We start from the raw sequence: 12,026 nt of genomic DNA on the forward strand, positions 1-12,026 counted from the left end.
TCAATCTGTTATCGAATAAAAATAGTAAACAAAATTCTTACATTTATAAATTGATTTGTTGAACACTAAATTAGCATTATAGGCATTGAGTACTTATACTTATAATTATAAGTGTCCAACGTGTACCAGTGCCGGATTTATATTTTTTATGAGTGTAGGCCATTTTTTTTTCGCCACCCCATGTATGTAAGTTTATGTATGTAGATTTCTAAAATACTTAATAATTTACCATTTGATTGTATTATGGAAGGCACTAAAGTTAAATAAACGAATGATTAATTAGATCGAGTGTGCGTCCTCTGAAATCTGATGCCTCGAGTCTGCCGCCCATAGGCCGAGGCCTATACGGCCTAAAAAGTAAGTGCTCTTTGTAACACTAAGTAAGCTCTGGGGCCTTATTCTCTATCACGCACATTATTTAAACAGTGTGTAACAAGCACGTAACACAACGCATCATGTTTAGGACTATAGAAATTTGGCTTACAGAATACCATTCCACGCACATATCTCGAAGATAACATGACACGGCCGCGTTACGCGTTTACACTATCATACAGAATAAGGGCCCTGTACAGTACACAAGTGAGAGTTGAAAATAGTTTCATAGTTCATTTCCTTAAAACTTCATCTCTAAAATAACTATGGCTTCATGATGATTCTGTAAAGTTACATTCGGGGTAGCCATTCCGAAAAATTAAAAGGAAATGCAAAGGATGATGTCGTATCGGACTAATTATATAATTAAACTTTAAGTAGTCATTAATTTTAAATAATCAATAATTCATTGTTTAAGGTTTTATAAGTTACGCACTCTTAATTGGTGAGTGAAGAGCTCTATACTGTTATTACTGTTGAGGTTTTACAAGTCAACGGTTTTCTTTACAAAAATAAAGCGCTGATTTCCTACAACTTCACGCTACATTGTGCAAAATATTAAATTACTTTGTATGACCAAGCAGGTGTGGTAAGTGCCGCAACATTATGCTAATGACCAACTAACTCTCAGTTTTATAAAGTAACTATCTATTAAGCGAACGGTTGCTACTATCAGAAAGTACAGCCCCAGTAAAGCAACATTTTTTTTAAAAACGTCAAGCGTGATAGAGCCTCCAGAAGTTTGTAGAGGTAACTTATTTGGCAAAGTAACATTTTTTTTTGTACCGAGTTTGCCGCTTGTTTGTTCTAGTAGTGCTGTAAATATGCTTTGATTTGCTCGAGATTGGTTCGTCCTTGCAAACCTCAGGGAGCTCGTAAAAAATTGCCAAATCGTTTTCCAACATTTTTAAAAGAAATATACGATGTTAATCCCACGTTTGAATGGAATATGGACATCTTAAAAATAACCTGCCCGAAGACAGCCATATTACTTCGATAAACTGCTGGTTATAGGGAAAGAAAACCAGCGGGTAGGTGAACACCTACCACCTGGAACTAACTAAACTCTCACATTTTTTTTGTATCGGTTAAGGACTTTCGTATATTAGCGGATACGAAAACACACCTTTTTAACACCTTGTGTACAGTAGTCACTATCTGGACGGACATAAAATATATCCTGCCTCCAGCAAAATTTTTCATACAAATCTTATCCTAACGAACATAACAAAAAGGAAGATTCTAAATCAGTCGAACCGTTCACAAGTGATGCTCTTAAACACATGGTGCTATATTTATTTACAAAGATTTATATGTTTGATATAAAACTAATAAAAAAACATTCACATCAGATTGATAACCTCCTCCTTTTTTTGAAGTCGGTTAAAAATAATGTGACGATGTTCAAAATCGAGAAATTCAAAATCAGAATGGTGTTGCCATTGTTTAAGCGATCTTAGCACTTACCTATAAACACGCCAATTATCGTCGCCTTAGAATAAATACTATAATAGCATATCGATAAAATAGGTACGATGATACAATAATATATTAAAATTACAACAATAGTTGATTGCATAACAGATATCAAAGGGCATTTACATAGTAGCAAGTTCACCAAAACCAAGAGGATTATGGCAGCATGCGTTATCAAAGTCATAAATAACTGTAAATCTAAAACCTTATCAGTGTCCGATCGAACTGATATCATTGGCAAAATACTTTTGGGCGCTGCTTGCTTAATAATACCTACATGTTGATAAATGAAAAAATATTTATTCGAATGGGGATGTATTTTTTATTTTTCTGGTACTGTATTATAATTAAACCGCCGCGCCGGATGTGGTCTTGTTTATGGTATGGTGTTTCTTAATTATGGAAGTATCAATGAATCTATTAACCGACGTAAACGTTTCATATGTCAATTTTTCCGCTTTTACATCGGCCACTACAACTCTTATATTATAAAACAGAATCGACTGCATTTAAAAATCGTTTATGTTTTCTCCTAGCTAGTTATTGATAGCAGTAACCTCTCTTCAACCCTAAGGAAGCAATAATCACTATTTTTATGATCATTGAGTTGGCCGAAGCCCAACAAATCTCTAGCCAATAATAGCTTATTTTAAAAATGTAATTTTCAGATTTTATTTGTGTATTTAAATGACAAAACAAACAATCCCTAGCCTAGATATAGTAAAATTGACCCTAAATATTAAAACCATCTAAACCTATATTACAAATCACCGTTCCAGCACTACTCTATAATCGACAGTATTCGATCAGCCGATCGTTTCGCTGTGTCCATCTTCCTGTAATATTACTAGGATTTAATACACCTACGTATGGTTAATCGGATCGTAAACCTTTATGGGCATTATAAACTAATGCTCGCAGGTTTGAATAGTTAATGAAGCATGAAATTACTAATCATTATGACAAACTCAATATTAATGGAACAGGTTACGGCTTAAATAAGTGTTGCATGTTATGTGGGTTTATCGTGTGCTGGTCTTTCTGGGTTTTTACTACTGTTCCGTCTATTTCTGACACTAAGCAGGAGTGTGTTAATGATATAGTTTAATTTTTAGGATATTGATGCCAATTAGGTACATTACTAAGGCTAATAAGTCTTAACATATGACTACATTGAGTGGCGTAGTTGTAATACGGTGCGACTGCAGTGTTGAGGTTTCAGGTTCGATCCCTAGGTTAGGTAAATTAATTTTGGGGTTTTTTAATCAGTATGATATGCCGATAGGCTCGCCCCCTATCACACTATGGGATGGAATACACAAGGCGGAAAGTGGGTGCGCCAGTTGCACCTCTGTCTACATGATAAAAAAAGTGTGTGTGTACAATGTACCCAGTTAATGAGACTTGCCTTTACACGGCATACATAGCTATGTTAATAAAAAATGTGGGATGTATTGCTATTCATTTATCTACCATAGCCGAATCAGTTACATAAGTACTTTGATTATTTAAAAAAAAAAAAATAAAAAAAAATCAAAGTACTTATGTACGTGATTCGGCTATGGTAGATAAATGAATAGCAATATATATCCCACATTACTTTGTTGTAATGCCAGTTGATACCTGGGAAAATACTTTTCTTGCAATCGAAAGCACATAATCCTCTAGTATAGTGCTCATACGCCGTTTTGGTTACATACCAATAAGCGACCTAATTCGACCGTTACGCAATAAAAAATAAAATAAACTCGAAAGTAATAGCAAATTAAAACTCATTGCAATAATATTCACGTAAAATATAGCCCTTTATTACAACGTAAGGCAAACAATTTGTTTTGACTGTTTTGTTTAGCGTCGCCTCACTGCGCATAATTTATTCGATTTGAATATTCAAAGCGTTAGCTCGATCGTTTCATTTTCTAATATGGGCAATACAAACTCGCAAGATAATATTTTGCTAAAATCAGAAATGTAACGCCTCGGTGTAGGGGTGATATGGTTTTGGGAAACAATGGATTAATCATAACACAACATTAAAAAAAAATAGTTTATTACAAATCAGACTTACATAAAAGCGTAAATTATACAAAAATAAATAAAAATTCAGGAAATTATTATAAACAACAATATACATAACTATTCCTATATTAGAATGTATAATGTTAAGTGAACAACATGACATTTTATTTCATACGTGCAAGGCAAAGTGACTTCACTACACCTGATGGTAAGTGGAGTGGGGTCCAATATGGCGACTGACGAGAGATGATTACCCCTCGGCAGTCGACACAATTATGCCGGCCTGTTGGAACAGGATATACACAGGCCGATTCTGAAACGCGACGCTCTTCCGTGGATCACTATGGTGGGTTTTAACACCTGTACAGTGATCGCTATCCCGTCGGATATAAAATATATCCTTCCACCAGCAAATACATATGTAGGTATACAACCTCTGTAGTGCAATAGGCGATGAATTGGCTTTGAAATCAAATACCCTTATCATAAATATTCACGTAATCAGTAAATATGTGTTTCGGAATATGATCTTGTACAACTGAATGATATTCACACAAAACTTACTTACGTTTTCCTAAGATACCTACGTACAAAAGTATATTAGAGGTCAAGAAAACTAAAGAATGTATAATTACATCTAGTATGTGTAAGTACTAGGTGTGTTTTAATTTTAACAATAGCAATAATATCCCATAAATACATCAACTGATGGCCATACTAGCCCATCGAGTTGCCTGTTATTAATCATTTCATTGCTTAATGAATGTAAATTATGCAGATTCAGAGTTCGCGTCACAATGGAGACCATCTTTGTCGTAACGCTTCAGATAAAGGCTTTTGTCTAATTCAAAAATGAGGCGGACGTTACACCGACATTTAATTCTAATGAATATAATGTCGTATATATTACGGGGTTAAAATGTTCAATTTATTATATAAAATGTCCCAGAGTGACGTGATCCACATTAGATTAGGAATATTAAGATAACGCCATGTGGAAAGCATGAAAAAATATTGTGAAAACATATAAATTATTGTGTGGTATATAGTAAATATATTATCAATGTTATCAATATTATAACATTACATAATATTATGAGGAATTGTATATTGTATATAATTATATGTATTTTTGTGAAATCCGCAGAAAAAATCTGCAATAGGTACTTTAGCATCTGGTCGTACTCAACATGTACTCGGATCGATGAATTATACGATGAAATATATGGTATCATTGTTTAAACTGTCATTTACTACAATTACATCTTACACAATATAGAAAAGTAAAACAATTTCGACCCTATTAAATGCCCGTTAATGTTTATTTTAATAAAAATACATCGAACATCTAGATTCTAGAGTTCTGAAAAAGCCATCACATCAGCGGGCAAATTCATTTAACCGTAGTTTCTCTTCCGCAGTACAACTCCGCAAATTGTGATCTTATCTTTTAATTCGGTTTCCACTAACACCGAAGTACTTTCTTTGCTTACCTTAAAATGTACGCTGATTACGATTCCGTATTCTTTGTTTATCAGAAAGTAAACATGGTTTCATAGTAAGTGATAACCACCAACACCCAGGAATTGGTTGCACCGCTCTGTCGCCCCCACGAAGGCTGGGAGGTAGGAATAAGGTACTTTCACCGCGAAACCAAAAAAAGGTAAACAATGCCAAAGTAAGCATGATACTTCAAAAGTGCTCACGAGCGTTTTGGGTGTTGCCAGGATAGAAATCGGATGCCATTTTATGGAACCTTCGGCATTCTTTATTTAGATTCATTATTCTTCGGTAACAGTCACGTCAAATGGTAACCGATATAACCGATAGAACATTGAATTACAAAACTCTGTGTGACACGCTGAGCTCCTAACTTTACAACTAAAACTAATATTTAAGTATTGATAAAAATGTAAACTTTAATTCCTATTCCAGCTTCAATTATATTATTAAAGCAACCAAAACTCTATAATGTTTTTTTTTTTTATGTTTCCAGACTCAAGGAAGTGCCTAGAACAGTTGTAGTAAACTTATACCTAGAAAATTAAGTTAGAATTGTACTGCTTATTAGTCTTATAGACTAGATTGTAATAGGGTACCGGACTCATTTTTGTTCTTTACTTTTATCAAATATTTACGCTATATAAATTATAACACAGAAGGAATTTTTAAAATCCGGTAAAAAATCAACAAGTTATAAGTCTTTGAATTTCGGTGGAAGGGGTAATTAACAAGAAGCAGAAAAGAGACGAAATATCCACATGTGACGTCATCGGGAATTACGACGCGTGCTAAAGAAAGAGATGTAGCGATATCCCCACATCACGCCCACTTCTGCACATTACAATATTTTAAATATGAATTACTCGCTCATTTTTTAACCAATTTTTATGCAGTTTTCGCAGGAGTACTTCTTTTTCATATTATTAACCATTATATATAGAATAATGGACAAAATCAAGCATAGGCCGGTCGCCTATTAACTGCGAAGAACCTGGTTCTCACAAAAAGGAAAAAAAAAATGTTTGCGCGAATGTTAGACATCGAAATATAAATATAAATATTCCAGTTTTTATCGCAGTTTTTCTATTAAGTATGATTTTTTTCCGAGGTTTCTAAAAGTTTTGCAGCCTTCATGATCACGAGGCAGAATGCAGTGTAGGTAGTCTGACAAGTCAACATTGCAACATCTACCCACATTTTACAATAATACAAAAATAAAAAGAATTAGTTAAATTAGAATAAGAATTAGTTTAATTAGTACAAAATTAAAATAAAAAAAAACACAATCCCAAAATCTATATTTATTTCGACAACCAAGAACTCTCTCAACTAGAAAAACATTTTCAAATTGATTAACATTAAACACGGGGCGACAAATGAGATTGGTCAGTGAGGAGTGAGCAATGCTAATCGGCTCGAGGCACGCGTGCGGCCCCGCGGGACTTGCAAGCGAGGTGACGGATTACCCCGGAATTGGCGGCGACGCGGACGATATTGCCCCAATTGTCAAATGTCACTATCGCTCCACGTTCCCTGGCTGATAAAACGTTTGATCTCGACTCGTGCACTTACTCCGAAGCTAAAAAGAAGTTTTTGACGATTGGATTGTTTGTGGTGGGTTTTGGTAATAAGTATTAGTAAAAATCTAAATAAAAATGGTTGCCATGTTCACTAGGTTCCGATCCTATAAAAATGTTACAGGTTGTGAATATTTTTGCTTAAATTACCACGCGAAGAATTCGTATCAAATTTGGTAAATAGATCAAGTGTTTCTTTAATAGGGGAAAGTGCACAAAGGGTCTTTATTCTAGAAACCGCGAGCAAAACCTAGCATGTGTTGATCTCTACGTCACGTATTATGGTATAAACCGCTAATTAATACCAACCCCTGTAAAAAGTTACTTTTTCTTTAAATATTACCTCCACTATTATTTAATGATAGAGAAGGACGGTTTGGTTTTTACTTGACTCTGTTTCAGGCCAGTTGGGAGTATTATCGGTAGAAACTGCAAAATACGAGGTGCCTATTGTACTTACTGGCAAGTACGGAAAAAGTGATTTACGTAAAATTTGTGTGCCAAGATTTATTAAATAATTGGTTTATTTAAATGGTCGCTTTATTTGAAATTAGAATGATATCCACCTATCCATTACTATACTATTAACATTATTAAAAATAACAACTAATTCACTACACTAGATTCCTTTTTTAAATTTCATTACAATATTGCGAATGCATTAGTTAATCGCACAATAATTATTTGCATAAAATCCCCATAGATCGTTAGAGAGAACCGCCCACCGCCAGATGTAGGTCTTGTAAATACTTTAATATGGATTCCGTATGCTAATACCGTTTTTTCATAAATTGTATAAAGCCAGTTACATTGTAAACTAGTTTTTATAAATGGTTAAAAAAATGTGGGCACGCGCCCGTTAATCTCGGGGTGTTGGTGCATTTTTTGTGTAGAATTAAAGAGTTAATCAATGTGATTTTTTTGTAGCAGTTATTGTAACTGTTTGTGTAATTTATAATAGTGTGGAAATGATTTAACCGTATTTATATTAGGGTTGTTCTCATACGTTTCAAGTAAAGTTTATATGTCAGTTGCCATATTAAAAAGCCACTGTCGATAGTCCTCATTCAATGCCGTTTATTTGAGAAAATAAATTACAGAATGACTATTGTATTTAGCTGGCTTATAAATTAATGTGACGAGGTGAAACATATACGCTATCTGTTTTTAGTTATATTTTGTTTATAGACTCAACCGACGAACATAATTCTACAACTAAAACATAACTTATAAAAAATGTTATAATTTGTTTGCAACTTAAACGTTAAATCATTTTTATTGACCAACAAATTAGATAAAATAACTAATTTTCTTGGCAGTGTTATCAAATAACTCATAATTTGAACGTCAGGGTAACGTGTACCGCTACATATTATAATAAACAAAGGACGTATCGTAGGTATTCGAGGGAGGTGCGCGAGTAATGATTAATCGTGGCACATGAATATGCATGAGAATTAGAGCTGTCAGCCAGCGCGGGCTCCGACGCCTTTAAATAATATCAAATTAAACATGTACGCTACCTGAGCAACATATATAAGAAATCGTAGATTACATTTTGAGGAAGAATTTAATAGTTTAGACGCTTTACCGTTCGATTATATTATTAACATCATAAAGACTTCCGTTTTTTAAATATTGTCTTAAAAGCCCCTATGCTTATTCATTAAATAAAGATTATAGAAAAAAAAATCGTTGTCGAAATATATCAAGAATAAAAATTAATTTACTTCCTATAAAAATACGTTTGTAGTAAGCGTTGAGGAAAATTCTACTCTGATTTAATAAAAATAATAAATCAATTATCAGTGTAAATACGAAAGGCACGTAATTAAAAAATAAAGCCCGTCTATTCATCGTCGTAATATAGCGACGAAACAAATACATCTACAGCTATACTTTGATAAAAAAATAACGCAACGAGACTTAGAGCAAATGTATTATGGATAACATGTATAAAAATAGTCAGATTGAATGGCCAGAAGTGAGACCCGCGGTGCGCGAACTATTGTTGTCATAGCAGGCAATCCAAGCCCCAACAATATGACAAAGCATGTTTTACACAAAATTATGAAATCGTGTTTACATTTTTTCCTGCTATTGAATACAGTTGCCGTTTTACGTTTTTTGTCACGTGCTTGCGTGATAGTACACTATCAATGAAATACAAATACAGATTATATTGACATACAGTTTAAAATAATTCAGTTTAAAGAACTGTTCCACTAGCTCGTCCTTTTAGGCACCGACCGTAATTCATCAACTGATTACTTTAAGACAAAAACATAAATCACAAAGAAATAAAAATCAAATTTCAATAACACAAACGCGTCGCCGCATCGCGACCGTAGAATAAACACGGGATAATTTCATGCGCACCGTTATTATTTCTCTCGGGGCATTATCATCTAAATCGCATCGCGCCGCCATTTACGGTGTTTAGGTATTTGCACACTATTGTTAGTGGCGTTGTGTATAAAATAAACATTTGTTATAGCTGAAGGGACGGCCACAATATCGGCGAGCGGATCCCGCATTAACATTAGAATGAAACAGGCTGATATATGGGCAGCGGCGGCAGAGAGCCGCAGGTTGCGCTACGGCCACCAAGACTATCGTGTGAATTGTTTTGTTTGAAATGTCTACGTCATTATCATGATTTTCTGTTTTTAGAGGGTACAACTACTGATTAAAAAAATAATCATAATTGAAGGGTCTAAAGTGTCTGAATATTTTGTGTCGAAATCAAAGATATACTCACTCACTTATCTGTAATCTGTATCTGTATTGAACTGAATCTTGTTAGTGTTAAAATTTTATTTCTATTTTTTTGTAGTAACCACTAAATTTTCAATCAGTTAATGTTGATCAGAAGAATATCTAACTTTGATATTTTGTCAACATTTAGAATTATTCATCCGATTCAATTAATTCGCCGATATTAAATTTAAAAATTATATTTATTAATAATGTATTAAGATACCGTCAACAAATCGTAAAATGGTGGTTGGCATTTATATAACACATATCAACTAATGCTACGCGCATGTACATTTGGAAATTGTAATGTCATATCTAATAAGTTTTTACAATATAACATGTACCATTTTACCCCAAAACTATGTTTACCTACAATCTCCACTACGTCCAAACATTCAATCACATGTACCACGTGACATAATACCCCATTCAAACGTCTCAAAATTCCCATCCGAATAATGCAATCTGAAAAATTATATTTGTTTAGAAACGAGGGGGCTAATGAAATCTAAACTGAATTTACACGAGGCGTTCAGATGACACAATGAGAGGACAGTAGAATAAATACTATGAGAGGGATTGAAGGTGTAGACGCGCGTGGCGGTGGCGTGGCGGTCACGTGGCGCGCGCGTGCCACTAAACCGACGCTTCCGTGCCCCCGCGCATGTTTTGCAAAGACGAAGGGCGCTTTATAATTCGAATAGGAAATATTACACGCTAATTTCGTCGCGTTTGGTGTGGAGATTGATATTCGGTTTATAGCTGGTGTGGTAATATATGTTTGATTTTGATTAATTGAATTCTCTACACATGGACATTGTAGTTTCGGAGTTTTGGTTTGTACTTTTCTGAATTCAGATTGATGATTTTTTCAGTCTTTACCGGACTCTCCTTTTAAAAGGTTAAGTGTAATGTACTACATAATTTAACTTTCTAATTTTAATAAGTAATATTGTCAAATATTAAATAATAATTACACAGTTAAAATAAATGCATGTATTATCACATCAATTTCATCATTTCATAGAAGATACATTATTAATAAACACTTTGACACGAAACCCAATGCACGCTACATTTCGTATGAGAGTAATAGTTTAATCAGAACGCGCCATAAGCCATAAATTCAATTGTAATTATATGTAGTGGAAGTAACTACCGGCGGGAACGTACATCGGCTTTACGAGCCATGTGATTGAGTCTCTCCAACTATTCCATTAAGTGGAGACAGTCTCAAAGTTGCGTGCTTTATGCCATGCCGTAATTAAACGCTCAACCCGTTTGTCTGCCAACTTAAGTCTTGGATCAATTGTTTTAGCTAAGGAGAAAGAGTTTGATCATATTTTTGTGTAAAATTTATACGGATCAAGCAGAGTTGGAATGTTGTTTTAATTCGATGGTACCTAAATGAATAAATTTCGTTTATATTTTGTGTTTTTTAAATAAATTTATTTATTTTGTAAACTAAATACATAATAATAATAAATAAAAACTGAATAGTTTTGAGTAAATAATGTAGTATTTACATGATTATTTTCGCATCGGATTTGGGGAAAATTATCAGAATCTGGGGTTTTACTGCTGAGCTCTTTATCTAAGTAATTTATAAATTATATAATCAACAACATTACGCTGCACAACGCCTTGTTTATTAACATATTGGTCGTATATATACCATTTTATATTGTTCTGTAAAATGCAATTAAACAAAACAATTTAAAATTTCATTGTCCCTGTGCACAAACTATTTACGTGAACTTATCCGCCGATAAACACAAATGATTAAAGGAACCTTTATCGTCCTACGTAAACATAATTAAATCAACACCGGACACATCTCGCCGTATTAATCCATAAATCTTTTTAAACATCACTCATCCAGACAGATTACCTCTGGTACAACGGGGCAAAAAAATATCGCAGCCTCCGATTATCTCCCGGTACGTTGAATCAACACGCGAACCCATTCATCGGTGCAATGAAAATATTGACCGTTTATCTTTTGTTTTTCCATTTCGCAAACCTTTCGGTTTACTCGGTGTTTGAGCGCGAATGTGTGAGCTGACAGAATTCATTTATGCAACAACTAAAAGGATCCGCGCGCGCTGATGTGTGAAATCACTATTTTGTTTGATGGTATTAAGCCCTTTCAATTTTATTTTTTCAGTTACAAATTCATATCGTGTTGTAGGCTCTCAGCAGGATATAATTTAAAGTTTAGACACTTTCATATTGTTTACGTTTATATGTAAAAAAATAACTTTATTTGATTAGTTGTTAATACAAATCTAACATCCAGGCATTAATTAGGTAATC

The sequence above is a fragment of the Manduca sexta genome, chromosome 24, assembly GCF_014839805.1.
Source record: "Manduca sexta isolate Smith_Timp_Sample1 chromosome 24, JHU_Msex_v1.0, whole genome shotgun sequence".
NCBI classification, from domain to species: Eukaryota; Metazoa; Arthropoda; class Insecta; order Lepidoptera; family Sphingidae; genus Manduca; species Manduca sexta.